This window comes from Crinia signifera, chromosome 3 (genome assembly GCF_055691185.1).
Source record: "Crinia signifera chromosome 3, ASM5569118v1, whole genome shotgun sequence".
In the NCBI taxonomy this organism is placed as follows: Eukaryota; Metazoa; Chordata; class Amphibia; order Anura; family Myobatrachidae; genus Crinia; species Crinia signifera.
In genome coordinates this window covers 211783418-211810104 of record NC_139219.1, presented here as the reverse complement: position 1 = coordinate 211810104, position 26687 = coordinate 211783418, and the positions used below count along the sequence as shown (strand labels likewise).

The window sequence follows — 26687 nt, the reverse complement described above, 5'->3', positions numbered from 1 at the left end:
TCAGGTGCTGATGCTCTTTGAGGTGATGCCACAGGAGTGTTAAAAAGTAAATGAGGGAACCCTACCCAATGACACACACTAAGGGTCCTTTTCTAGTTCACTCTTTCTAAAAAACCATGTGCACTGCAGGTGGGGCAGATGTTACTTGTGCAGAGAGATCTAGATTTGGGTGGGGTTTCACTTTAAAGTGAGATCTATATTGCAGTGTAAAAATAAAGCAGTCAGTATTTACCCTGCACAGAAACAACATAACTCACCCATATCTAACTCTCTCTGCACATTTTACAGCTGCCCCATCTGCAGTGCACATGGTTTTGTCCATCTAAGAAGGATTTTGGCAGAAAGAGTGAACTAGAATAAGGCCCTAAGTAACTAACTAGGTTCACCTAAGAGTAGCAAGCACCAGCTCTGATTATGGCGTCTGACACTAAATAAATAGAGCAATCTGTATCATCCCAATTACCTGAAAATGAAACATGCATCTGTCCTTCTAACCAATGCTATCATTTGTTACTGGATGCTTCCTTGATTCAAGTTTACACAAATGACCTTTGGACATTGCAGCTGAAGTGCAACTTGAAATTGTCTACAGAGCACAAATCCAACAGACACCATTAGCTCAAATTATGTTACATTAACCTGCATTTACAGACATTAATCAAAATGTTGTACTCACAAAAGACAAAGAACATGACATTAACCGCAATTTATTCTAGTTACAACACGAATGCTACAGTCGATCTAAAGAGATGTTTAATCTGACTTACCTCATTGCTGAATATTTGATATATAACATTTACTGTTAACATAATGACAAATCATTATACATCTATACTTTTAGTATGAATATACATACATTTACATTATCAGTGGTGTAACTATATAATTTGCACCCCCCCGCCAAAAAATTTTCGGCGCCCCCGCCCCCATACCTGACAGAGCCGCATCTGCCTCCCTCAGCTCCGCTGCGCTGCTCCAGTCTCCGCTGCGCTGCTGCCCGGCCGCATCTGTGGTCACTGTCCCGTCACTCGCTCCCGGCGCCGGCTGATAATGAAAAGTGACTCTTAGAAAATGGCTGCCAAAACTGTCTGCAATATGGGGGCAGCCATTTTCTAAGTGTCACTTTTCATTATCAGCACGAGCCGGCGCCGGGAGCGAGTGACGGAACAGTGACCGAAGATGCGGCCGGGCAGCAGCGCAGCGGGTAACTATAGCACCGCAGCCCCCCCGGCGCCCATAGTTACTCTGCGCCTCCCCGCCACGGCGGGGGCTGCGGAGGCTTAGTTACGCCACTGTACATTATATTTATGCAACCTAAGTACATTTAAATAGCATTAACACAAAAATAAGATCTATACAGTGGCGGAACTGCGGTAGGCAATGTAGTCGCTTGCCGCCGGGCTTTTTGTCTTAAGGGGGCGCTTCTCCATTGCCTCCCACTGGCCGCCGATCCATCCCCGCAGTTGAAAATATTTATTTGTCATCAGACGGAGGAGCTGTGTCACGCCAGCTGCCTCCTTGTATTAATTTTCACACAGACAGTGTGAGTTGGCAGCTGGCTGACACCAGGGGGAGCTCCTCCAAGGCTGAGAGCTGTCCCGGACTGTGGAGACGACTTTTGCTCCATTATGGGGAGATCGCTGCAGCCTGCAGGTAGGCACTGCAGCACTGTTGCTGCACTGTGTGTGTGGCACATGTGGGGTGGGGGTATTAAATGTTGGCAGCAATAGGATGTTTAAGCATTTTTGGAGTGGAGTGTTTGTGTGTATTTTTTTTTTTGAGAATGTTGTTTTTGTTTAATTAATATAGGTGTGTGTGTGTGTGTGTGTGTGTGTGTGTATTTTTAAGTAAAAGTTGGGTGTATTTGTGTGCATCTGAGTGAAAAAGGCATGTGTGTGTGAGCATCTGTGTGAATAAGGCATGTGTGTGTGAGCATCTGAGTGAAAAAGGCATGTGTGTGTGAGCATCTGTGTGAATAAGGCATGTGTGTGTGAGCATCTGTGTTAATAAGGCATGTGTGTGAGCATCTGTGTGAATAAGGCATGTGTGTGTGAGCATCTGTGTGAATAAGGCATGTGTGTGTGAGCATCTGTGTGAATAAGGTGTTTGTGTGTGCATTTAATTATGGTTGTATGCACGCATCTGTATGAGAGGTGTTTATGTGTGTGCATGCATGAGTGAGAGGTGTGTATGTGGGCGTCTGAGTGAGAGGTGTGAATGTGCGTGCGCACATCTTAGTGAGTGGTGTGTATGTGGGCATCTGAGTGAGAGGTGTGTATGTGGGCATCTAAGTGAGAGGTGTGAATGTGCGTGCGCACGTCTTAGTGAGTGGTGTGTATGTGGGCATCTGAGTAAGAGGTGTGTATGTGGCCAGAGTGACACAAGATGCTTCCCTACTAACTAGGCTACTGAGAAGCCACCGGGACCCTGCAGCATCTGGCAGTGCTGGACATTGCGAAAGCCACTTGGAGGTCCCGCTAGTCATAAAACATCATTGACTGTAGCAGTTGTGCCAGTGGGATTGTTTTTGAAACCATGTGGTAATTATGTCCACAGCTGACGGATGATTTGGTATGGGTGCTATGCTATACCCCTACTTTTTATGAATGATCATTACTCTTTTTAAAGAATAAAAATGGTAATATGAAGTGCCCCCTCTGTTCCATATATATATATATATATATATATATATATATATATATATATATATGGGTGGGGGGGGGGGGGGGGCGCCAGCATTTATCATGCCTCCGGGCGACTGGGGCAAACTTACGCCACTGGATCTATATACAGTATATATAACATAAAATATATGTTATATACAGCGGCGGCCTCTGGTTGCAGCGGGGGTGCCGCGATTCAGGCACCCCCCTCCCCCTGTCGCTGCTGCCTCCTCTTATGTCTTGGTCCAAGTGCCTGTACAATGTAAGTTACAGGCACCGGGACCAGCGCGTTCGCAGTACCTGTATATGTAGAGCGTATGCGCATCTGCCGTTTTTGCATATCAGCCCACACAAAGGCGTCCCAGAGGGATGGAACACCTCCCAATGGGACTGCCTTTGTGACTGGCAGGCCAGACTTCCAATTGGAAGTCACTGCCAGTGACAGTGAAGCCAGAGCAGTCTTACAACAAGGAAAAATGAGCGCTAACGTAACCCTAGATTAGCGGGGTTCCAGCTCCTAACTCAACGGGATTACTTACTAAAAGCAAGACAAGAAAATACTAAAAGAAGTCACGCTGGGAACCACTCAACGTAATTTAACCAAGATTAATTGCAATATGAATAATATCAATATTAATAATAATAATGGTAATAATATTAAAATTAAAAGACAGTCGAATGGATAATAATTAGTAAAGCATTGTATGTTATTCAATGATAAGATAAAGGCATACAAAATTATAACATAATGTGAGGTTAGCAGGCTAACCGTAAGACTGTAATTATGATATTTTATTATTTGTAGTGAAAAATGTACACTTTAGTCAGTCTGTACCCTGTAGTCTCTATGTATGTCTATATTCCCCCTATATGTGTGTGTAGTTCCATATCATATATTATTAGGCTGTATAATCCCACCAGAAATGTAATGTCTGTATTTCCCAGGACTTTATTCATGTAAGCATTATACCATTGATACCATTTGCCCGTGCCCTTACTTGGTCATACAGGAAAAGGGTTATCATAAACTGTCCTCCCAAAAGGCAATCTCCACAGGGGGTGATCCAATTCCCCTGCTATCAACAGGAAATGTTCACAGGGGGTAATCAGGACATAATGTAATCAGACTGTGTTTGTGTCTCTATCTTTAGTCCTTTGTGTCAATACCAGACTTAGTGGAACCGGGCACCACAGGGGGTGATCAAATTCCCCTGCTATCAACAGGAAGGTTGTCCACAGGGGGTGACCACCACACAACGTAATCAGCTGGTTATTGTTCGTTGTATTGATACTCCCTTGCATATCACTGGTCACTAGCAGACTTACTGGAACCGACCCAGCAGGGGGGCTGCAGCAGATGGCCAGCTGGATATTACCTGGGGGGATGTGTCTGACTCTGGGGTCCACCAATCCGAACCAAGTACCGGCCCACTGGCAGTTTAAGCACCGTGGGAATTGAGAAGTTTTTAAAATGACTGGCACACAAGCCAGGAGAGATTTTGATGGACTGTCCTGGACTAAGAGGTTATGCTCTGTCTAGGTATCGTGTGGACTTACCTGCTATCACTGCTGTGTGGAATAAGTGATAGTTTCGTTATTTGGACTGTGATGCTACAAGGACTTTGCTACCCGGGTGTTTTTATGCTACCATTTGAATCTTTTTCCTGTCTTCATCTACTTTCGTGTGCTGTGATAAAAATAAACCATATTTTGGTTTCATCTGCTCGGTGTCTGAGTGATTGAAGAATCCCGTATCCTCACATTTGGCGGCAGCGACAGTGGGATCATTCAGACACCAACCTTCGAGCACAGAAAGCACAGAGAACAGAGGATCAGACCATATGTAAGGAAACAGAAAATGCAATAAGGTGATGTTCAGCAAGTGAGCAGGTGTCAGTCCTGTGAAAGGGAAAATGTTTCCAAGGAAAGAAAATCGATGCCTCAAGACCCCTGTAGCAGAGGAGCTCAGGGATGGAGGTTCTTCAGTGTATCGGCAGGCTGGGAAGCCGGATCTGTTATTTATTGTCAGGAAAATGCAGTATATCTGGGAGTACTGGGAAAAAGCTCAGCAGATGATCAGCGGGTGGAGAGTATCCAGCATACAGGACAAGTTGTGTTACCTGGGGGATGCATTCCTGCACTGTAAAGGTGAGGCCACCTCGTGGAATCTGCTGGGGGAGCCAGAGTTTGTAGAATTTACAGAGGAAGTGATTGCTACAGTTACCCAGATGCTACAAAGAGGACAATATTCTGAGGCTGAAGGACAAGTCCAGAATAAATTGATGCCCCAGATAGAACCAGAGGAAAGGTCTAGAAGGGGGCTACTGCAATCTGGGCAGACAACCGAGGGGTCTGCCACAGAATTAATTGTTACTGCAAGAGAAGGGTCGTTGTCAGGGGGGCCCCTAACTGCCCTTGAAGAAATGAGTATGGAGGAGCTGATAGCAGAATGTCAGCTGCGAGGTATACCCATCCAATCCTGCACTCGCGGGGAAATCCTTCAGCAGATCCTTCACGATCAGGGAGATCCTACAAATGCATTTGCTGATTATCGGGCATGGATCCTCCATTTCGGTGCACAGTTGAGTGTGTGGGAACAATTGCAGTGTCTGGAGGAGTGCTTCGTGGTGGCAGACGATTGATCGCGGGCTCCTGGATACCCCAGCATGGCAAGATCAGTGTCGCAGGGGGCGTGATGAAAGGCACCGTTTGCAACTGCTTCTCCCCCATCCTAGGGAGGAAGCTGCTCAGTGTTCTCTGCAGGGGGAGGTTATCCCCAACGTGAAGGAAGTGAGGCCTCTGAGCCAGGCACCCCGGGAGGAGCTGCACTACAGCTTCCCTTTTGCTGAGGTGGGAGATGCAGAATTATTAACCTGCTGCCAGGGGATCTATGAGGACTGCGTCCAGGAGGAGATCAAGGTGGTTAGAGGGGTATCCAACAACATCCAGGCCTCCAGCACACCAGTCACAGATGACGTCGTGTTTCGGGCTGCCCAGCATACTCAGCTGGGGAAGGAGGCTATCACGGAGAAGGAGGTGTGCGCAGAAGTAGCTGCAGGTGAGCATCTGGCTTTTAAGGGGACAGAGCTGACACAGCCTGTCCTGCAGCCACCAGCGGAATTGTTTGTGATGGAGGGTCCCTCCTCAGCCCTGGACATTGAGACCAAATGCTGGACTGAAATTTGCCATGCCCCTAGTTTGGGTTTGGGGGAGGAAGGACATGACGGGGTGGTGGAAGTGCCAGGGCCAGAGCCCCTATATTGGCCTGCTGTTTGGCCCCTGTTCCTTGGGCAAGAGGGGGAGGTGGAAAGTGGTCCCTGCCCCATTGTGCCCGAGGCAAAAGTATTAGTAGGTTACAATGTTGCAGAGGGGGGATACCCAGAATCCGAAGAAGAGGAATCGCTACATCCCTTGTTAGTTCCAATGTATGACTTAGACTGTAATCATGCCCTTGCTGGTTCTGCAAACCAGCCGCCTTTTACAAGATGGGTTTGGTATGATGTCACCCTGTGGGACTCAGGTGGTACATCCAAACCCCAGATTCTCGGCTCTGCATCCCGCTATTCCAGGTTGTTATTGGTTCCTGAGCAACTGGGTACAGTGACTAAAGATGTAGGGGGAGGAGTGTGAGGTTAGCAGGCTAACCGTAAGACTGTAATTATGATATTTTATTATTTGTAGTGAAAAATGTACACTTTAGTCAGTCTGTACCCTGTAGTCTCTATGTATGTCTATATTCCCCCTATATGTGTGTGTAGTTCCAGATCATATATTATTAGGCTGTATAATCCCACCAGAAATGTAATGTCTGTATTTCCCAGGACTTTATTCATGTAAGTATTATACCATTGATACCATTTGCCCGTGCCCTTACTTGGTCATACAGGAAAAGGGTTATCATAAACTGTCCTCCCAAAAGGCAATCTCCACAGGGGGTGATCCAATTCCCCTGCTATCAACAGGAAATGTTCACAGGGGGTAATCAGGACATAATGTAATCAGACTGTGTTTGTGTCTCTATCTTCAGTCCTTTGTGTCAATACCAGACTTAGTGGAACCGGGCACCACAGGGGGTGATCAAATTCCCCTGCTATCAACAGGAAGGTTGTCCACAGGGGGTGACCACCACACAATGTAATCAGCTGGTTATTGTTCGTTGTATTGATACTCCCTTGCATATCACTGGTCACTAGCAGACTTACTGGAACCGACCCAGCAGGGGGGCTGCAGCAGATGGCCAGCTGGATATTACCTGGGGGGATGTGTCTGACTCTGGGGTCCACCAATCCGAACCAAGTACCGGCCCACTGGCAGTTTAAGCACAGTGGGAATTGAGAAGTTTTTAAAATGACTGGCACACAAGCCAGGAGAGATTTTGATGGACTGTCCTGGACTAAGAGGTTTTGCTCTGTCTAGGTATCGTGTGGACTTACCTGCTATCACTGCTGTGTGGAATAAGTGATAGTTTCGTTATTTGGACTGTGATGCTACAAGGACTTTGCTACCCGAATGTTTTTATGCTACCATTTGAATCTTTTTCCTGTCTTCATCTACTTTCGTGTGCTGTGATAAAAATAAACCATATTTTGGTTTCATCTGCTCGGTGTCTGAGTGATTGAAGAATCCCGTATCCTCACACATAACATTTAATAAATGTACATAAAGGTACAAAATGAAAAGAAAAAAATGATAAAAATGATAATTAAAAATGAAAAAAGACTTAAATAAATTGCTTTGTAAAAAAGGTTAAAAGTGTGTAGTAATCACAGGAGTTTGTTTCCAGGATAAAGACCAATTGATGATCCACTGAATTTCAGTCATTCAGAGTGTCTTGAGACAATGGGGGAAATTTACTAAAGGAAATTTGTAAAAAAATAGGTGTATTTGTATCCAGAAATACACCTATTTTTGACATTTACTATCCCGAAAATACGGCAATTCGTATTCGTATTGATATAATACGAATACAAATTGCCGTATTTTCGGGATAGTAAATGTCAAAAATAAGTGTATTTCTGGATACAAATACACCTATTTTTTACAAATTTCCTTTAGTAAATTTCCCCCAATGTGTCCATTCTCTGGGGAGATTGCTAAAATGGTAACTGTTGCTAAATGCGAGTACCTTGTTATTATACAACTTCTGCCCAGGTTCTCAAGTAGGCTCCCGCGTGCCAGCCGGTGTTGGATGGATGAAGGGATTTGCAGAACTGACGCATTTCCCCGTCTTCGTCTATCGGCGGCTTTAGCAAAGATCAAGTGTGTCTTACAGACTGCATCTGGATTCACTACAGTGGCAGATTTTACCTGGGGGAGGGCTGCAGCCCATAGGTAAAAACTGCCAATGGTTATTTATATTTTATTATTTTGGAGGTGTATCCTTGTTGCTATTGCAGGCTACATTTATACCCCTTTCAGATTACAAACCACCCAGGATTTTGTACACAGGTTCAACCTGAATGCAGATATGTTGGAGGCCAGAAGAGAGGATGAGCTCCTAAAGCGAATGAATAGAAGGATAATAGGAAAGTTTCAAAAACTTTGGGAAACACTTTCTGGCAGAGAAAATGAGGGAGAGGAGGAATGGAGAAAGAATGTCCATTGAGTGATCAATGTGAGTGGGCAGAGAGGCTCTTGGCTTTGGCAGCAAGGAGGAGGCCTTTGCTAACTTTAGTGAGGACAGTTACTGTGGAGTAGAGAGTATGAAAGATGGACTGAAATGGGGCAAGCAAAGAGTAGGAATCAAAAAAAGATTTTCAAGGAGTTTGGAGATAAATGGGAGAGAATGATTTAGCAGTTAGAGAGAGTGTTAATGGTGGGATTATTAAAAAATGAGGGAAACAATGGCATGCTTCAATTCAGAGGAAACTTTGCCTAATGAGAGGATGAGATTAAAGAGCTGTACTGTATGTTAATTTTATGTTACAGGAGCCACACATATATCTCTGTCTGTGACTTCCTGGTTGTCAAGGTCAGGGCTGTAACTAGAGGGAGGCTAGGGGGTCATGTGCAGGGCCGGTGCTATGGTGTTTGGCGCCCTCCTGCAAACTTTAAATTTCCGCCCTCTTATACTTTACAAAGGGACGCGCACACCAGCTGCTGACAGTTATAGCGCTGTCTATATGTAACGCCCGCACCAGCTCCCGACAGTAGTGCTGCCTATATGTAACGCCCACATCAGCTGCCAACAGTAGTATTGCTGCCTATATGTAATGCCCACATCAGCTGCCAACAGTAGTATCGCTGCCTATATGTAATGCCCACACCAGCTGCCGACAGTAGTATCGCTGCTTATATGTAACGCCCACACCAGCTGCCAACAGTAGTATCGCTGCCTATATGTAACGCCCATATCAGTTGCTGACTGTAGTATCGCTGCCTATATGCAACGCCCACACCAGCTGCCGACAGTAGCGCTGCCTATATGTAATGCCCACCCCAGCTGCCGACAGTAGTATCGCTGAATATATGTAACGCCCACACCAGCTGCCGACAGTAGTATCGCTGAATATATGTAACGCCCACACCAGCTGCCGACAGTAGTATCGCTGAATATATGTAATGCCACACCAGCTGCAGACAGTAGCACTGCCTATATGTAAGGCCCCCACACCAGTTGCCGACAGTAGTACCGCTGCCTATATGTAACGCCCACACCAGCTGCCGACAGTAGAATTGCTGAATATATGTAACGCTCATATCAGTTGCTGACTGTAGTATTGCTGCCTATATGTAACGCCCACACCAGCTGCCGACAGTAGTATCGCTGCCTATATGTAACGCTCATATCAGTTGCTGACTGTAGTATCGCTGCCTATATGTAACGCCCACACCAGCTGCCGACAGTAGTATCGCTGCCTATATGTAACGTCCACACCAGTTACCGACAGTAATATCGCTGCCTATATGTAACGCCCACACCAGCTGGCGACAGTAGTATCGCTGCCTATATGTAATGCCCACACCAGCTGACGACAGTAGTATCGCTGCCTATATGTAACGCCCACACCAGCTGCCGACAGTAGTATCGCTGCTTATATGTAACGCCCACACCAGCTGCCGACAGTAGTATCGCTGCCTATATGTAACGCCCACACCAGCTGCCGACAGTAGTATCGCTGCCTATATGTAACACCCACACCAGCTGCCGACAGTAGTATCACTGCCTATATGTAACGCCTACACCAGCTGCCGACAGTAGTATCACTGCCTATATATAATGCCCACACCAGCTGCCGACAGTAGTATCGCTGCCTATATGTAACGCCCACACCAGCTGCTGACAGTAGTATCGCTGCCTATATGTAACGCCCACACCAGCTGCCGACAGTAGTATCGCTGCCTATATGTAATGCCTACACCAGCTGCCGACAGTACTACGCTGCTTTTACAGATGGAGCCAGCCTCATTGTTGTTGCTGGCGTGCCAGCTGCTCCGATCTGGCGGGCGGCCCGCCAGCATACATGGACACGCAAGCGTCTCGGACGCTTGCATGTCCATTGCCGGGAATGGGGCGGGCAAGCATGGGAGACACACACATGCTAGGATCCCCAGTACACTGCTGTGATTGGCATGCCAGGGACAGGTACAATGCAAATGGCTCCATCTGGACAGAGTTTGCTGGTATTACTCCCTCTCACACACTTTTTTTTACCTTAAATCTGTGTCCTTCTCTCCTTCATCACTACTGCTGTGCGCCCGTGTAGCTCCGCCCCCTCGACCCTTTTGGCTCCGCCCATCCCTTCCATGTAGCCCCGCCCCCTTTCCAGTGTCTGCTGGCACTGATGTAGTTAATGGGGGGGGGGGTTTGGGACATGGGAGTTAAGCTGGGAAGGAGCCAAGACTTGGCTGCCGCTGCTGCCTGTAGTGTGACAGGCAGCAGTCACTGAGTGCCGGAGCAGCAGCAGACATTCAGCGTCACCTGCAGCTTTCGGCCTCAGGGTTGGCCGGCCTCCCGGGAAACTTCCCGGTGCCATTAATGGCCAATCCGCCCCTGCATAGCACGTACCTTAGTTAGACCTCCCAGCGTGGCCTCCCTGATTGTGTCCCGGGGCGGCTCCTGCTGTGTTTCCCTCACCACACCTCTCCGCATTACCAGCTGTGCGCTGCAACAGATTTATCACCTCCCCTGCCCGAATTGACAGGGGAAAGGCAGGGAGTCGCAAGGTCCCCCCGCACTATGACCCAGACAGGAGTCGGGCAATGTCACTCAGTGCAGGACTCGGAATTGGGAGGTGGCAGTGGGCTGCAAACAGTGGGCGATGCACAAATTGAGTTAAATGCCCCCCTGTCCAGCACCTGACCTGGCTGCCGGTGCGATGCGCTAAGGCTGCTGCCAGCGCTGCTGCCTGCCATATACTTTGACAGGCGCAGGCTGTGGCATCCGGCAGCCCGCACCTACAGTGTCAGAGGAGGGGAGGAAGCGCCTTTAAGGGCCGGCACCTACCTGCTTTGCAGGCTGTGCTGAGCGGGTAGCGCCGCACCTGGTCATGTGCCCCAGGTGCTCAAAGACCCAGGCATTGAAAGCCACTCAATCTCTCCTCCACTCTCTGCTGCTCCCTCTCTCCAACTTAACCTCCTTCACTCCTGGGTATCAGCAGGGGCAGGGGACCAGTGGACCAGGCTGAATGAGATCCTATGAGGGGACCCACTGCTTCTGCTGAGGGTGGGACCTGCTGCTGATGGTGCAGAGGACAGGACCTGCTGTTGTTGTCGGCCCCTGCTTAGGTACACTGTCTGCATTTGGTGCAACACATTAATATGTGCTGCATATGAGGGAAGATACATGCAGTGGGCCGTATCAGTCCTCTCCATTCTCTCTCTCTCCCTACCTCCCACCATTCTCCTCTCTCTCTCCTACTTCCTCCCGTAGCTCTCACTCTCCCTCTGGAATTTTTCTTTTCTTTTTTTTTTTTTTTTGGGGGGGGGGGGGGCACATTAATTGTCTGCCACTGGTACTGAAAATCTTAGTTCCTGCCCTGTCAAGGTACCTACACTCATTACAACCATATCATTGGTGGACAAGTCACTGTCTCTCACAATATCAAAATATTGATCAGTTGCTGATGTCGATTTGTTGGTTGCAATTTAATCTCCTTTTGGCCACTTTCAAATTCTGAACATTTTAAGTATTCAGTCCTTTGTCAAATGCACCTTACAATTAGTTTTTAGTGTTTGGTGTCATTTAAACTCATTAAGTGCAGACAAGTGGGACTAGTCATCTGTATATAAATTAAAACTTTTAAAAGGACCATGAGTAAACATATAACCTTCTCCACCAATCTGCAAAAGCTGTTCATGTGCATATGCTGGGTGCGAGCGGGAATTTGCATCTAGCAGTGTGGGCGGGGGATGGCGGCAACAAGATGCGCCCATTGGAATGGCCAGCAATTCATGGGTGTTCCCATGAAAACGCTGGGCGTTCCATTGAAAATTGGGTAGTGACACGGCTGCTGGGGGCAGGCAGCTGACATCACCAGATGTCAGCTGCCTGACCTCTTCCCGTAAAGTGAGCATGCAAACTAAGACACCAGAGAGTGTCTTAGTTTTGCGTGCTCCTTCCAAATAATTTGATGGTTGTGTCGTTTAATACACACAACATTTTCAGCCTTGTGTGTGGACCAGAATAAGGTCCATTGTTCACTTTTTGTGCATACTGGCCCAAACATGTGTGGTCATTATTAGCTTTATTTAACTTTAGTGAACTTAGAAAAAAGCATGCTTATTTCAGTAAATTGTTATTTGATATGTTTTATTGAGAAAAAGACTAATGGCACATTCTGAAAATACAGTGTCTTCTAAAAGACTATCTTGTATGGGTACTGCATGTTGGTAGTGATAATGATGCTGGAAAGGGATGAGCACAAATATTGAATAATTGATTCAGCATAAGACTGAGAGCGCTCAGTGGTGAAGGTGTTAATAAAATGACTACAAACCACAATCACTGTGTAATGCAGCAATTAGTGGTGAGCCTGATGGTGTAGCTACAGTATAATCTGTGCTGACGGCAATTTTTATTAATCTGAAAATGTTTAGAATATAAACAATTCTAAATATCATTGGAAAACTTCAATTTGTATAATTGTCCCAGTGCATGGTGAGAAAACAGAAAAAAAAAAATAGCAGGGCAACGCTGTCAATTTCCATCCATATAAAACACAACACATTTTAATGATGATCTGGTTAAAAATAAATAAGAAACACAATTTAGATTTATATATGTATTGACAATCTTTAGAAAAGTCTCATATGGAGACCACCAGGTATGCCTTAGCTGGAAGGACTGAAACACCCGGCAGTGATAGAGGAGTCAGCGGGGATTCCCGGCCTGCAGGCCCCAGCCAAGGACTGCTGGAGTCCGCTCCCCCTAACCCATTAATGCTCCTGCTCCAGGCTGCCAGGCAAACTTAGCGGCACCCCCCTGGGAGGACCCACAAGGGAGGAGGTAATGGATCTTGTAATGGGGGCTGCAGCAGTGGACCTCAGCCCATAGAGGGCTCAACTATGGCCCCCAGCCTCACTGACTGACTCTCCCCCCCCCCCCCACACACACACACACACACACACACACACACACACACACTGTCTCTCCCACCAGTTGCAGCTCCAGCCAGGGCCCCTGACATGTTGGTCCACCCCCAGTCCCACAGCAGGCCAGCCTCTGGATCCATCCATGTTGGCCATGGTGTGCTGAAGAGGAGATTGCCTGTTGAGCCCTTTCACTGCTTCCCTGTGAGTAGTAAAGTAAAGATGGCACTGCTGATGGCTGCCTAGGATCTGTGCCACCCAGCCAAAAATATGTAGCCAATGTCTCCTCTGTCGTGTTCCACATCTGTACTGTTTTTTACCTATCTGGCTGTTGCAATCACATAGTGGTGCCACTAAATGGCTTCCCGGGTGATGTGCATCTCAGCAAAATTATGTTCCACCTATCCATGTTCCTCATCAGGATATGTCTAGTGCATATCTGTGTATGATATATATATATATATATATATATATATAGCTGTATATATATATATATATATATATATATATATATATATTTATCTATCTGTATGTCACTGTCTACTTGTTCCTGCCCTGGCTGTTGCACAGCAATGTAAATCTAATTCCTAGTATACGCAAGTATACCTGGCCAATAAAGTGGATTCTGATTCTGATATAGAGGCCCATCCACTTTCAATCAAGCATCACTCAATCAAATATCCTTGAATTGCTTAGTTTCATCTTCTTATTTAGCTTCCATACTTGTTTTAATAGTAGATAATTAAAGAAATCAACTGGCTTTTACATTTTTGTCAATAACCTTTCCCTTAATAGTTAGAGGCAGGGCTATTTTTGTGCAGGCTCTAGCAGGAACTGTGGCCCTTATTCTAGTTCACTCTTTATGACAAAATATTTCTTAGATGGACAAAACCATGTGCACTGCAGGTGAGGCAGGTGTAAAACCCCACCCAAATCTAATTATCTCTGCACAAGTAACACCTGCCTCACCTGCAGTGCACATGGTTTTGTCCATCAAATATTTTGTCAGAAAGAGTGAACTAGAATAAGGGCCAAAGTTCCTGCTGGAGCCTGCACAAAAATAGCACTGGTTAGAGGTGATGTTTTCATAAAGTTTAGCAAACCTTATTTATATTTGTCATGCCTTTTCTTACACTGTTTTCATACTCCTTGATATTTTTGTAGACCGTTTCATGTTAAATTTACAACAGGACAGGAGTCAACAACACCCAGTGAACATACAATGAGATAAGGAAAGGATGGATGACTCTTACCTTTTTTGTGCAGTTTTATTAAAATTGAAACCCTCTGGGGTAGATTTATTAAGCTTGGTGAAGTGATAAAATGATTGTTTTTTTTATCACCGGCGAATCAGCTCCTACCTGTCGATTTTCAAACCAAGCCTGTAACTTCACAGTTAGGAGCTGATTGGCCGGTGATAAAAACTTGATCACTTCACTGAGTTTAATAAATCTGCCCCACAATTCCATGCTCACTGGCCCTACCCCTTGGAATGTAAGCTCTCATGAGCAGTGCTATCTCCCCTCTTCTGCTTTTCCTTGTACTTGAATTCTCCAGTTGTTCTCAAACTAAGGGTCTGATTCAGACCTGTTCACTAGGCTGTGTATGTTTGCAGCCTAGTGAGAATGTAAATGACACTGACTGCAAAGCCAAATGACCCCCCTGCCTGAATCCACTCACTAGCATGCAACCGGAAGCGTTCGCAAACACATCCTTTCGCATGCAGCCACATAGAAAAAAATTCACCCGATGGTCGCTCGCCATTGAATGATTTTTTTCTCCTTCGTTAATAAAAGTCAGTCTAAACTGACCTTTATTTTGGCCGCCGATGTCCGATTTTATGGCGGGCGCTGATGTCATGTGATGTCAGCTGTCCACCCCAAGCAGGCATTGACACGCCTGCCTTCACAGGGGTACGCCCAGCATTTCTAGGCAGTCCCCTGCATCCACCCATCCTGGAGTGAACTTCCTCATATCTAACCCTAAGGATGACAGGTAGGAACTTTTTTACCAAATCTATCTATAAATAGCTTTAATCTTAAGGGTGCATTGCTACAAATGCTGATAATCATTGAGGCATAGTAATTTTAAGGCCTCCTTAAGCAGCTGCCCCCTATTTTTCCTCCCTGCACCCCTTAGATACCATGTGCATGCATTGCATCGATTCAGATATCACTTAATTTTTTTTATGCAGAGCAGTGGTGAACAAAGGCTCCATCAACCTTTCCCATATCCAAAGGAAATCGAACTAGTGGGACTATTCTGCTGTAATCAAAACAATTTGAAGGTATTCTTTTTTCTCCCATTCACATGTACAGTTTAAAATACTTTTCTGTTCAACAAGAGACAACACTGACCAAACAAGATCTTTGTTCAGCGATGCATTGTCAGAAAACAATTGTAAATGCAGCTTAATTTCAAAGAAACTTACAAAGGAGAAGCCCTCAAATGCAGTTTGCTATATTGTATGACCCTTACAGACACAAAGATTAAAAATGCCTTTTTGTCAACCCTTTTCACCTGTTCCAACTACCTACAAGTCTCTCCAATGGCTACTTATATCATACAAACATACCTCCCAGCATTTCAGGGTCCAGAGGCAGGACTCCCATCACTGCCCCGCTGTGCCCCTTTACCGTAAAGGGGGCATGGCTTAGAGAAAGGGGTTGTGCTTTGCGGAATGTCTACAATTGCAAAGCCATGCCCCCTGTTTTGCCACTGTTGGGGGCATGACCAGTGCTGTTCGAGCTTCTGGCTATGCCCCTTATCTCTTTGTCTCCCTGAACACAGTGTTTAATCACCACTGATTTGCTAGACAGAAGAATGATTGACAGGGTTTTCTCTCAACTGCCTCCCTCCCACTATGGGACACTGCTGTATGAGGGTAAGACTGTCACAAAAAATTCACTATCCTGCAAAATCGGGACAGTTGGGAGGTATGTACAAAAAAATGCAAGAGCAGTTCATTTCTAAAAGATGTACTACCCTACATACAGTAAGATATCACTGATAGAGCAGAACAGATCGTGACAATTTAGATTACAGAAAAATTATGACTCCTACAATGAGAAATAAAGAAATTAGTTTTTTTTATTTACTTTCATTATTTTTTTTTAAAGTAAGATGTCAAATTAAAGAAGTCTGTGCTTGATTTAATGAAGCTTATAAAATCTGTGTTCAAGTGTCAGCTTAATGACATTAAAGTAATTTCCACAGCTTCATGTATAATTTCATGTAATTGCACAATGCATCATAGCATGAATATATTTGGTGGATTTTGAAAACAGAAAATTGTTTTAGTATTAACTTTGTATATTTTATGTTTACTTCCCAATATAATTAACATGATTTCACTTTTAATTAGAGTTTTTTTTATTTTTTTTTCCCTCTGACACAGGTACTAGTTGTGAAGTGCCAATGGAATAAGAGCACAAACAAAACTGTCATTATTTTGGTGCCATCTGTTGCTAGTCAAATTCTGCTTCTGATAAAATTTTAATAGTTTGAGATAAACTTGGTACAATACATCTGTGCACTGCAGACATTAATTATACAAATACACATACAGTACAAATCCCCAGCAGTGGTGAAAAACATAACATTTCTATACTTAGTTACATGTTTAGAGAGAATTACATTTGGGTGGGGTGTGTTGAAACTGAAATCTAAATTGCAGTGTAAAAATAATGCAGCCAGTATTTACCCTGCACATAAGCAAAATACACAAATCTAACTCTCTCTGCACATGTTACATCTGCCCCACCTGAAGTGCACACGGTTTTGCCCATTTTGAGAACAAATTTGTACTGCGATCAGATCCGAATAAAGGCCAATATGTGGTGTTCTAGCCTCATTTAGAATTAGTTATAATAACACACTGAACAGGGTTCTCAAAGCTTAGCTGGATAATATACAAGTTAATATTCTGTATATAATTGAGGATAGAATATGTGTCTCAGAGGGACCTGTAGTAATTCCACCAACATAATTGACCATATTAACCCACTTAAGAGTGGTACGGCAACCGATAGGGGAATGTTCTCCCTCCTAATATTCAAAAAACATTTGTTACAAACTTCCTACAGTGATTCCCCACACTAGCATGTTAGTGGATGTGTACGCTTACACATCCGCTCGCATGCGGCCACACAGAGGAAGAATCATTCGATGGTCACTCACAATCAAATGATTTTTCCCCACTTAATGGATAAAAGTGAGCCAATACTTACTATTATCTTGGATGGAGATGGCCAAAACAGGGACGGGAGCTGATGTCATAGACATGCCTGTGTTTGCAGGTATCTGCCCAGTATTTCTATGGGCATGCCCACCATTTTTGCAGCTTGCCCACTCATCAATGAGCGAAACATTGCAGAATAGATGTGCGCTATATACATAATTATATAAGTAACTGCCAATAAATACATTTATAAAGCCTATTTATAACTATATATATAACTACTCTACTATGCCACAACAGCCTCATGGAGCAGAGTTCACAGAAATCTTCTGCAAAGGGCTAACAACCATTGTAGACTGCAGCCCCTGTAATTATCAATTGCAGTCTAGTATAGAACCCCTGCTACTATGTACAGAATGTTGAAAATAATCTTCATCACGACCACGATTCCTAGTAAATACAGTAGGGTCTGATTTAGACCTGCCCACTATGCTGAGTATATTTGCTGCCTAGTGACCAGGTAAATGCTGCCCCAGCGAACGTCCTCCCCCTGCCGTCAAAATCCCTTCACTAGAATGTGAGCGGAAACGTTTGCTTACACATCCACTTGTCTGCGGACATAAGAAGGATAAATAATTTGATGGTGAGCAACGGTTCACAAAGAAAAGTCAGCCTGGACTGACTTTTCTAGCATACGCTACCCAACGATACCTGTGCTCACAGGGGTGCAGCCATAAAATGCTGGATATTCACCTGCTCCCACCTCATGCTCGTCTCCTTCCCACAAACTATTGAGCAAACACCCTAGCGAATATGAAACTCACCCAAGGAGTTCACTTCAGGGGTTTGTGCATGGGCAAACCCCAAACTTTGGCCAGGGTTGCAAATTCGGCCTGTACTGAGCATGTCTTAGCCGCTCCCATAGACCCTTAAATAAGGTAGCAGACAATACTTTTTGGTGAGTATTATTTGTTCAGACCTGTATGTTTCAGAAAAGGATCAACATACTGTACTGTATACTGCAGTTTATTTTGTAGTTTTTACTATCTATTCAAAATATATATAAAATAATAGCACTGTGTGTAAACCACTTCAAAACAAAATGTAGATATAAATACAGACAAGTTGGTGAGCAGTAGTAAAATAATGAAACTGACATACAACTAGGTTTATTATTTACAATTGGAAATTGTTTTACCTCAAGCTTGTTTGGTTAGCATTAACATATAATCTACTGCAAAGCAAAATGGGCAACATACAATATTCCTAATTCCTTACATTGATATTTTAATAATGTACGTTTGAATCTGAAATGCCATTTTCTTGTCAATCAAACTTAATCCTAAAATAAGAGATTAAAATATTTTAATATGATTTCCATAACAACACAGCTAATTTTCATAAAACAAAATAATAAATACTGGAATTGGGATGTTAGGAAAATATGAGGTCTGACTATATAATTAAAATAAAAATAGAAAAGACATCATGTGAAATCATTGATGATAAAATGCTGTCATATTCTAAAATGAGTGTTTAAATATATGTGTCCATTTGTTCCATAAAAGTCTATGTTCCCCAATTTCCATAGATAGTTCCCATTTCCTCAGGGTACTCTTTAAAAAGTAGTTTACCCATGTAACATTTTTGATAGTAACCCATAAACCTCTCCTCATTTAACTTTCTCTTCATGAATAATTTTTTTAATATAGTATAAAACCTATTATTTCTACAATGTCTTTAACCTGCTTTCAAAAATGTACAAGTGTGAATTGCTACTAGAAAATGTTAAATAGAGGATAGTGTACACAGATGGTCCTTAACCATACTGGAAGATTTATTAGTAACAGCAGTAACACACAGAGTTAACAGCAGTATACGCAGAGGTGATGCAAAGTAGTATCAGTGGTCTCTAATGAAGGTTATAACCATGGTAACAGCAGATTATAGTAGTCTCACCTGAGGAGCTTAGTACTGCACATCCAGGCAGCACTGTGACTATCAACTCTCCCTGCTCTGCACCCTGCTGCTGCTGCTGCTGTTGCTGCCAGTGCTATGCCTGTCACACTGTCTGACAGGCAGCAGCAATGGCAGCTAGAAGCAGCCCCCTTTGACTGAAAATGCTGGAAAGGGGGTGGAGCTACCATGGCAGAAGGGGCTACAATGGTCTAGGCCAGGGCTGCTGTACAGTATGTCAAAAGGAGATGGTAGGGAGTATTACATGGGGCATTACATAAATGGCACTATGGGGGAATTATGTAGATGTCGATAAGTTGTGCATTACATATATTGCATTACGGGTGGGTGTCACGTATATATCACAACGTGAGGCATTATGTATATGGCATGACATTTGGGCATGACGTAAATTACATTACTGGGGGCATTATGTATACGACACCACTGGGGCCATTCAAAGGCGTGCGCACAGGCACCCCCTAATGACCGGCACACCCCCGCCGCCTCCTCCACCAGCAAACTCAAAGTCTTCCCGGCCGCCCAGATTCGAGTAGCGCTGGCGCGCTGTTTGAAAGGAAATCTGCAATTGCCACTGGAACCCCCTGGGCAATGAGCAAGTACCCCTTCCTCCTGACAATAAGCCTATGCAGTAGCCTATAACTACGCATGGCAACAAGCATGTAACACCCTATCCCCCTTCCCCTGGCAATGAGCATATTGCACTCCATAGCAATGAGCATGTAATTTCCTCTAGCAATGAGCATGTAACGTCCCTCTTGGCTACAAGCATGTAAATCCCCCTGGGCAATGAGTGTGTAATCCCCCATGGCTATGAGAATTAAACCCATGGAAAGAAGCATGTAACCCCTGGCAATGAGCATGTATCCCCTGGCATTGATCAATATACCTCTAACAACGAGCGTGTAGGTAAGCGGCACTTATGTGGTATAATATACAATGAGAATCATGGTGTGTGGTAAATGTGAAATGGGCATTACGGTTTGTGGTATTATGTTTAATGGGCATTACAATGTGTGTCATGTTTAATGGACATTACAGTGTATGGCATTTTATATAATGGGTATTAAGGTGTGGCATTATATGTCATTGGCATTACAGTTTACATTTTTTACTGCACGTCGAAGGCGCACACTGTCAGCTTTTTGGTATATTTGTGTGTGGGTGAATGATTCATTCTGAAGCCCGTATACATAAATAAGTCACCTTCTAATTAGTTTGCATTGGTGCCCAGTAGGCGGTGATAGACATGCCCTTCCAATGGTGAACCCCCTAATGAAATGGCCTGCGCACGCCTATGGGGGCATAATGTATTTGGCACTATGGGTAACCATTCTGTATATGGCACTATGGCCTTTATTCAGATCTGATAGCAGTACAAATTTGTTTGGAAAATGGGCAAAACCATGTGCACTGCAGGTGGGGCAGATGTAACATGTGCACAGTTAGATTTGTGTGAGTTCTTTTGTTTCTGTGCAGGGTAAATACTGGCTGCCTTATTTTTACATTGCAATTTAGATTCCAGTTTCAACACACCCCACCCAAATTTAACAATTTCTGCACATGTTACATCTGCCCCACCTGCAGTGCACATGGTTTTGCCCATTTTCCAAACAATTTGTACTGCAATCAGATCTGAATAAGGGCCTATGGGTGAGCATTCTGTATATGGCAGAGATCACTGGATTGGGGTGTTTTCGCTCACCCACTTTGCAGCCAAGATGTAAACATATCTTGGCAGTACTGCTTCCTGCTTCACCTCAACAAGAGGTGAAGCAGAAAGAGCTATAGTGGAAAGATAAAAACCACTATAGTACATCTGCCCCTGAATCCTTGGAAAAAAATAATCAAATCTTTGTCAGTGACTACTCTTAGTCTCGTCATTTTATTGGTATAATATTTATATTTCCATATACTGTATTTTACTAGGTTCAGTACTTATGTATTAGCAGTGCGCCCGGCTACGCTACGCTGACAACATAGCTTAGGCTACGTTGCCAGTGTAGCCTAGGCAGGCTAGATATTAATCTTCCTTTCTACATACGCGGGTGGCCGGCAGTGAAGGGTGGGCAGCGGGGCAGTGAAAGGCGGGCGGAGGGCGGCACATTAATCCAGCGGTGAATGGCGGGCGGCATGCAGCCAGGATCTATTGTCCTGGCTGCATGAACACGATCTACCTCATCTCAAGGCGAGCCTGGGAACTAGATATGAGCCCCCTAGCTGAGGAGGACTGGGAGACAGCCTCTGTATCTCCTCAACGTCCTCTAGATTTCAACAAATCCAGCTTTATATGCTACACAGGGTATACCTGACCCCATTAGGTTGTTGAAAATGGGGGGTAGAAATGATTCTAAGTGCCACAAATGTGACTCCCCCTGTGGCTCCTTCTGGTACTTGCTAAGGGAATGTACAATAGTCTCTGAATTTTGGCAGGAAACTATGCGCACTATAGCAACCACCAGTGCCCCCTTACTGTTTTTCCCCCAAAGCTACAGTATGCATCCTAGCCATATTTGAGGAGGATGTCCTAGATAAGCCTACCTAATGTTACATCATTAACATGTGTGCTCTAATAAAAGTCTTAATATCTAGAACATGGCTGGTCCCACAGGGACCTACACTTTGTGAATGGTTGTCTCTAACGAATAAGGTGGTACATCACAAATAATTGTCTAATTAGCTAGAGGCTCTGAAAAGAAATACTATGCCATATGGAACAAATGGATTGACTCCCCACACATGCGACACGATACTGACCAGGGCTAGATAATTATAATGATATCCCACTATCCCTCCTCATATAAAAGGTGCAGTCCGGCATGCAATCATGTTGTGTGGTTGGCCATACACACTGGCATCCTACGCTGTTAGTACCTTGCATCTGTCTTTTGTGGATGTCCACAGTGGCTATACGTTAGTGGTATGGTATTTTACACGCTGTGACTTCTGAGCAATTCGGTAGTAATGGAAAAGACTGAACACCTAATCTGATTACAATAAATTTGCAATTTATTGCAAGCTGACACGTATACAGGGCAATGTGTGCAATGCCATTTCCATGTCACTGTATCTGTAAGAGCATGTTAACAGTATATCTGTTTTAATTTTTTTCTATGTTTTCATGTAACCATACGTAACATTTTAATAAAAATTCACTGAATTAAAAATAAAAAATATTTAAGATCTAAAAATTTCTTTGCCTGACATCTTAGTTAGAAATTGCAATATGCTTTTATATCTAGATGTTAGATTTTTTTTTTTGTAAAGTTAAAGGTGGTGAGACCAATAGTGGGATTTATTTGCAACTAACCAAGTACAGTTACTATCCCACACTCAGGGGTAAATTGACTAAGTATCTGTTTGACAACAGATGGATAGCGGGTTCTTAGAATACAGCACTTACTAAAGGTCCCTTCAACCTTATAAAAAGAACCCGTCATCTTACAAGCACATCACAGAGAAATGACGTGCAGTGAGGAGTCCCCCCATCATGATGCTGACAAGCAATAGACCCCAGGGCTGAGTTCCCTAATGGAACCCGGCCCACAACAATTGTACGTCGTCCCCCCACTCTCAATTTCCGTCCTAGTGCCAATTACACTAGAGATTTTCTCATAAACTTGTAGCAGTGGGTATATGATAAAACTGGTAAAAAAAAATTTTTTTTGAAGCATATGTCTTTGGACCACTACAGGAACCACCATGACTTGGGCCCTTATTCTGGTTCACTCGAAAAGGCAAATTCCTTCTCAAATGGACAAACCATGCGCACTGCAGGTGGGCAGATGTAATGTGCAGAGAGAATTAGATTTGGGGGAGTTATTTTGTTTCTGTGCAGGGAAAATACTGACTGCTTTCTATTTACACTGCAATATACATCTCACTTTGAAGTAAAACCCCATGAAATAAATGTCAGTAAGGACATGTTGCCATTTGGACAACTACAGGTTCCAGCATGCTCTTATGTCCAGGCCTGCTGACACCCGTAGCCTGCTAGAAAAAATATAAAAATACTGTACCAATAAAATAAATTAACATTTTCAAAATCAATAGCAACCAAAAAGAACCTGCTACTTATTTATTTAGCAGCTTCTAGAAGATAATAGATATAATCTTCACTAAAACTCCCATCTCCCAAAACATACAGTTTATATGCAAAAGGTAATTCCGCATATTGATGAAATACTGCAATGGGATCAGCAACGTAACTAAACATTTTGCTTCCCCCCCCCCCCACCGAAATTTCTGCAGGGCCCCCCACAGTTAACTCACAGTTAACCCCCACCCACAGTTCAACACCACCCCCCCCCCCCGCAGTTAACCCCCACACAGGTGCCGCAAGCTCACCTGTGGTCTAAGCCCAGGACCCGCAGAAGATTTGTCTGTGGTCCCGGCTCCCCTGTCCGTCCTGGCTCCAGCATTTAATGAAAATGGACCATCACAAAATGTCCGCCCCCATTCAGCAGACAGTTTTCTGCTGTATGGGGGTGGACATTTTGTGATAGTCTGTTGAGTTTAGAAGCAGAAGCCAGGAGGGACAGGGGAGCGGGGACCACAGAAAAATCTCCTGCATGTCCCGGGCTCCCGACCACAGGTGAGCTCCCGGCAGCGGTATTACAATAGCCCTGCAGACCCCGGCACTCACACCTATAAAGTGTCTCCCCGCCACTGCGGGGTCTGCGGGGCTACTGTTACGCCACTGAATGGGATGTTGTATGCTATTTAGAAGCAAATTCATTAGTAATTTAAGATAAGGAACAGGGGTGTGGAAGGAAATGATCACATTCAGGGACGGGAAGTTATAGTAAATGTGATTGACTGTATGCAGACCTGCTCCTGCATGCAAAAATGCGCTTATTAGGAGGCATAGGTTTTGCACCTAGTGTAGGGCAGCTGCAATTACTCACTGATTCTTAACATTTATTAAATGACAGCATTTGCTTTTATATTCCATTCTAGGTGTGGACAAAAGAACATATATATTTAAAGATCTTACTAAATTCTAAGTAACTAAATAAGTCTTCAACTAAATTCTAATTTAGACGATAATGTGATAGAAAATACCAATTATCATTTTCAAATCTGTCATTCCTGCTTCATTTAATGAGATCATATTAAAAGCTCCCAAGAGAGGTTTAAGTATTTAAAATATTTTACTGTAACTCCATATTAAATATAAACTATTTAAAATTAAAACATTGTATTATTTATGTGTTACTCTAGGTAAATCTTAACATATGGAAATGTTATAAAAATGCTTGTAACATGTTAGACTTATGACAAATTGAAGAATGCAGTTGACACTGCTGAGACAATTATTCCAGAGAGATGTAGCTCTAAAGTGGTTGTGGGATTAGAAATACTATTATATGACTGTAACACTAAAAGCATGATTCAGAAACATAGAGGAGTTAAAAAGCATCAACAATAAATCCCTAAAAGCCTTTACAAACTATTAAAGTTCTTATGACTAGTACCACTCAAAATAACCGAAAGAGCACTGGCGTTACTCAAAAATTATATATATATATATATATTCACACCACCAATAGTGTCTATAGCGCCCTTAATCAGTAATGTCCGTCTTACAATTCAGTAAAAGTATATAAAAATAAATACACTTGTAGTTGTTCTTTTTGAAAGAAGCTTTTTCTTTTTATTTTCAATACACGTGACCAGTACTGAGGTACAAAGGGTACTGGTCACGTGTATTGAATATGAGAATATATCCAATGCTCAGCATACCAACAGAAACAGCATAAGGTAACAGGGACAGGGAGCCAGTGTCCGGGTCCCTGCTCTATAGGGGAGTGTGTATCCTCCCCTAATATATATATATATATATATATATATATATATATATATATATATGTCACAATCTCGGGCTCAGAATAGTGAACAACAGGCTGGGGATTGGCTAGACCAGATACAGGGGTGGGTGGAGTCTAACTGATAGTTTTCGCCAGTGATCCATCCAAGTGGGATATGGGCTTTGCTGCACCAGACACGCCAGTCTCAGTTCCCTGATCAGGTTCCTTACTTAGAACTGGTAAACCCTTGTAGACAGGTGGAGGGAAGTCAGGATATTCATGGTCTTCATAGCCAGGTCCGGATCAAATGAGCAAAGCAGGTACCAAAAGATTAGGACAATAGGAAGTCTATATAGTAGACAATTCCGGCTCGCCCAACTTACTGAAACAACTGCCCCGGGTGCCCGCTACAGGTGAGGTATTACCTCAGATGATATAAAATGTATTTAGAAGCAACACTCCAGAGGACGAATGATATACAACAGTGGCTCGCTGGTTAGTATGGCAACATTTCTATACTAACCAGCCACCAATTGTTGTATATCATTCCATGCTTGCCTACCTGACCATTTCCATGAGGGAGAAAATGCTCTGTTCCTGGACTTCCCTGGTAATGTATGATTGCCATCACCAACTTTCTTATCAATTACCTAGCTCCCTACAGGTGACGGCAATCATACATTACCAGGGAAGTCCAGGAACAGAGCATTTTCTCCCTCATGGAGGGTATGTATGACTCATCCTCTGGAGTGCTGCTTCTAAATACACTCTCTCTCTCTCTCTCTCTCTCTTTCTCTCTCTCTCTCTCTCTCTCTCTCTATATATATATATATATTTAACATGAATTTTGTTTAATTATATTAGGATACAGTGTAATACCGAGGAAAAGTAATGTGGAATCATTGTTCACAAGTCTGTGATAAGTTGTGTATTACTCGTACTGAAAGAATATATTAGTATTTGTTGAGTTTTTGGAACAATTATATATTGTAAAGTTGCCTTTCATGATCAGACCATGTTTTCAATTGTCCATATGTCCTTTCATTGAGGATAGTTTTTATTCTGTAAGGATAATTTTCCAAAATAGTTTTTTTTTTTTTCAGGACAAATTTAATTTCTTGTCATATCGGGGTAAATATTCTGAAGTTGCATAATTCAGTTAAAACTTCTAAAATAACTGTTCCATTAGTTTTCCCATCTACTGTATCTAGTTGTTCTGGTGGCTTTCACTGATCATACTTCATGTTTTATTGAGGTGAAATAAAGTTACCCAACTTCTATCGGTAATTAGCATAAACAGTTTGCTAGAGGTGTGTCGTGCCGGCTGAACTCTGAGGTTTTTGTTATTTTTAAAGTGCCAATCATTTCAAGGCAAAATTATGCCTTGTAAATAATTGCCATTTTAAGAAATAATTATGCCAGCATCCTGCACCACCAGTGAATTTGGATGCTGCAAATAAGTTTGATTATTTACAATTATCACTCACTGATAAATGAGCCCTTACATTTTCCATCACACAAACATAC

The 26687-nt window shown here is 43.5% G+C and overlaps 1 protein-coding gene across 2 annotated transcripts in view; it reads right to left on the bottom strand.

Annotated features, from left to right (window-relative positions):
- Positions 1-26687, bottom strand: part of CSMD1 (CUB and Sushi multiple domains 1) — a 1658539-nt gene that overhangs the window by 520648 nt on the left and 1111204 nt on the right. The gene's annotated exons all lie outside the window — the stretch shown is intronic.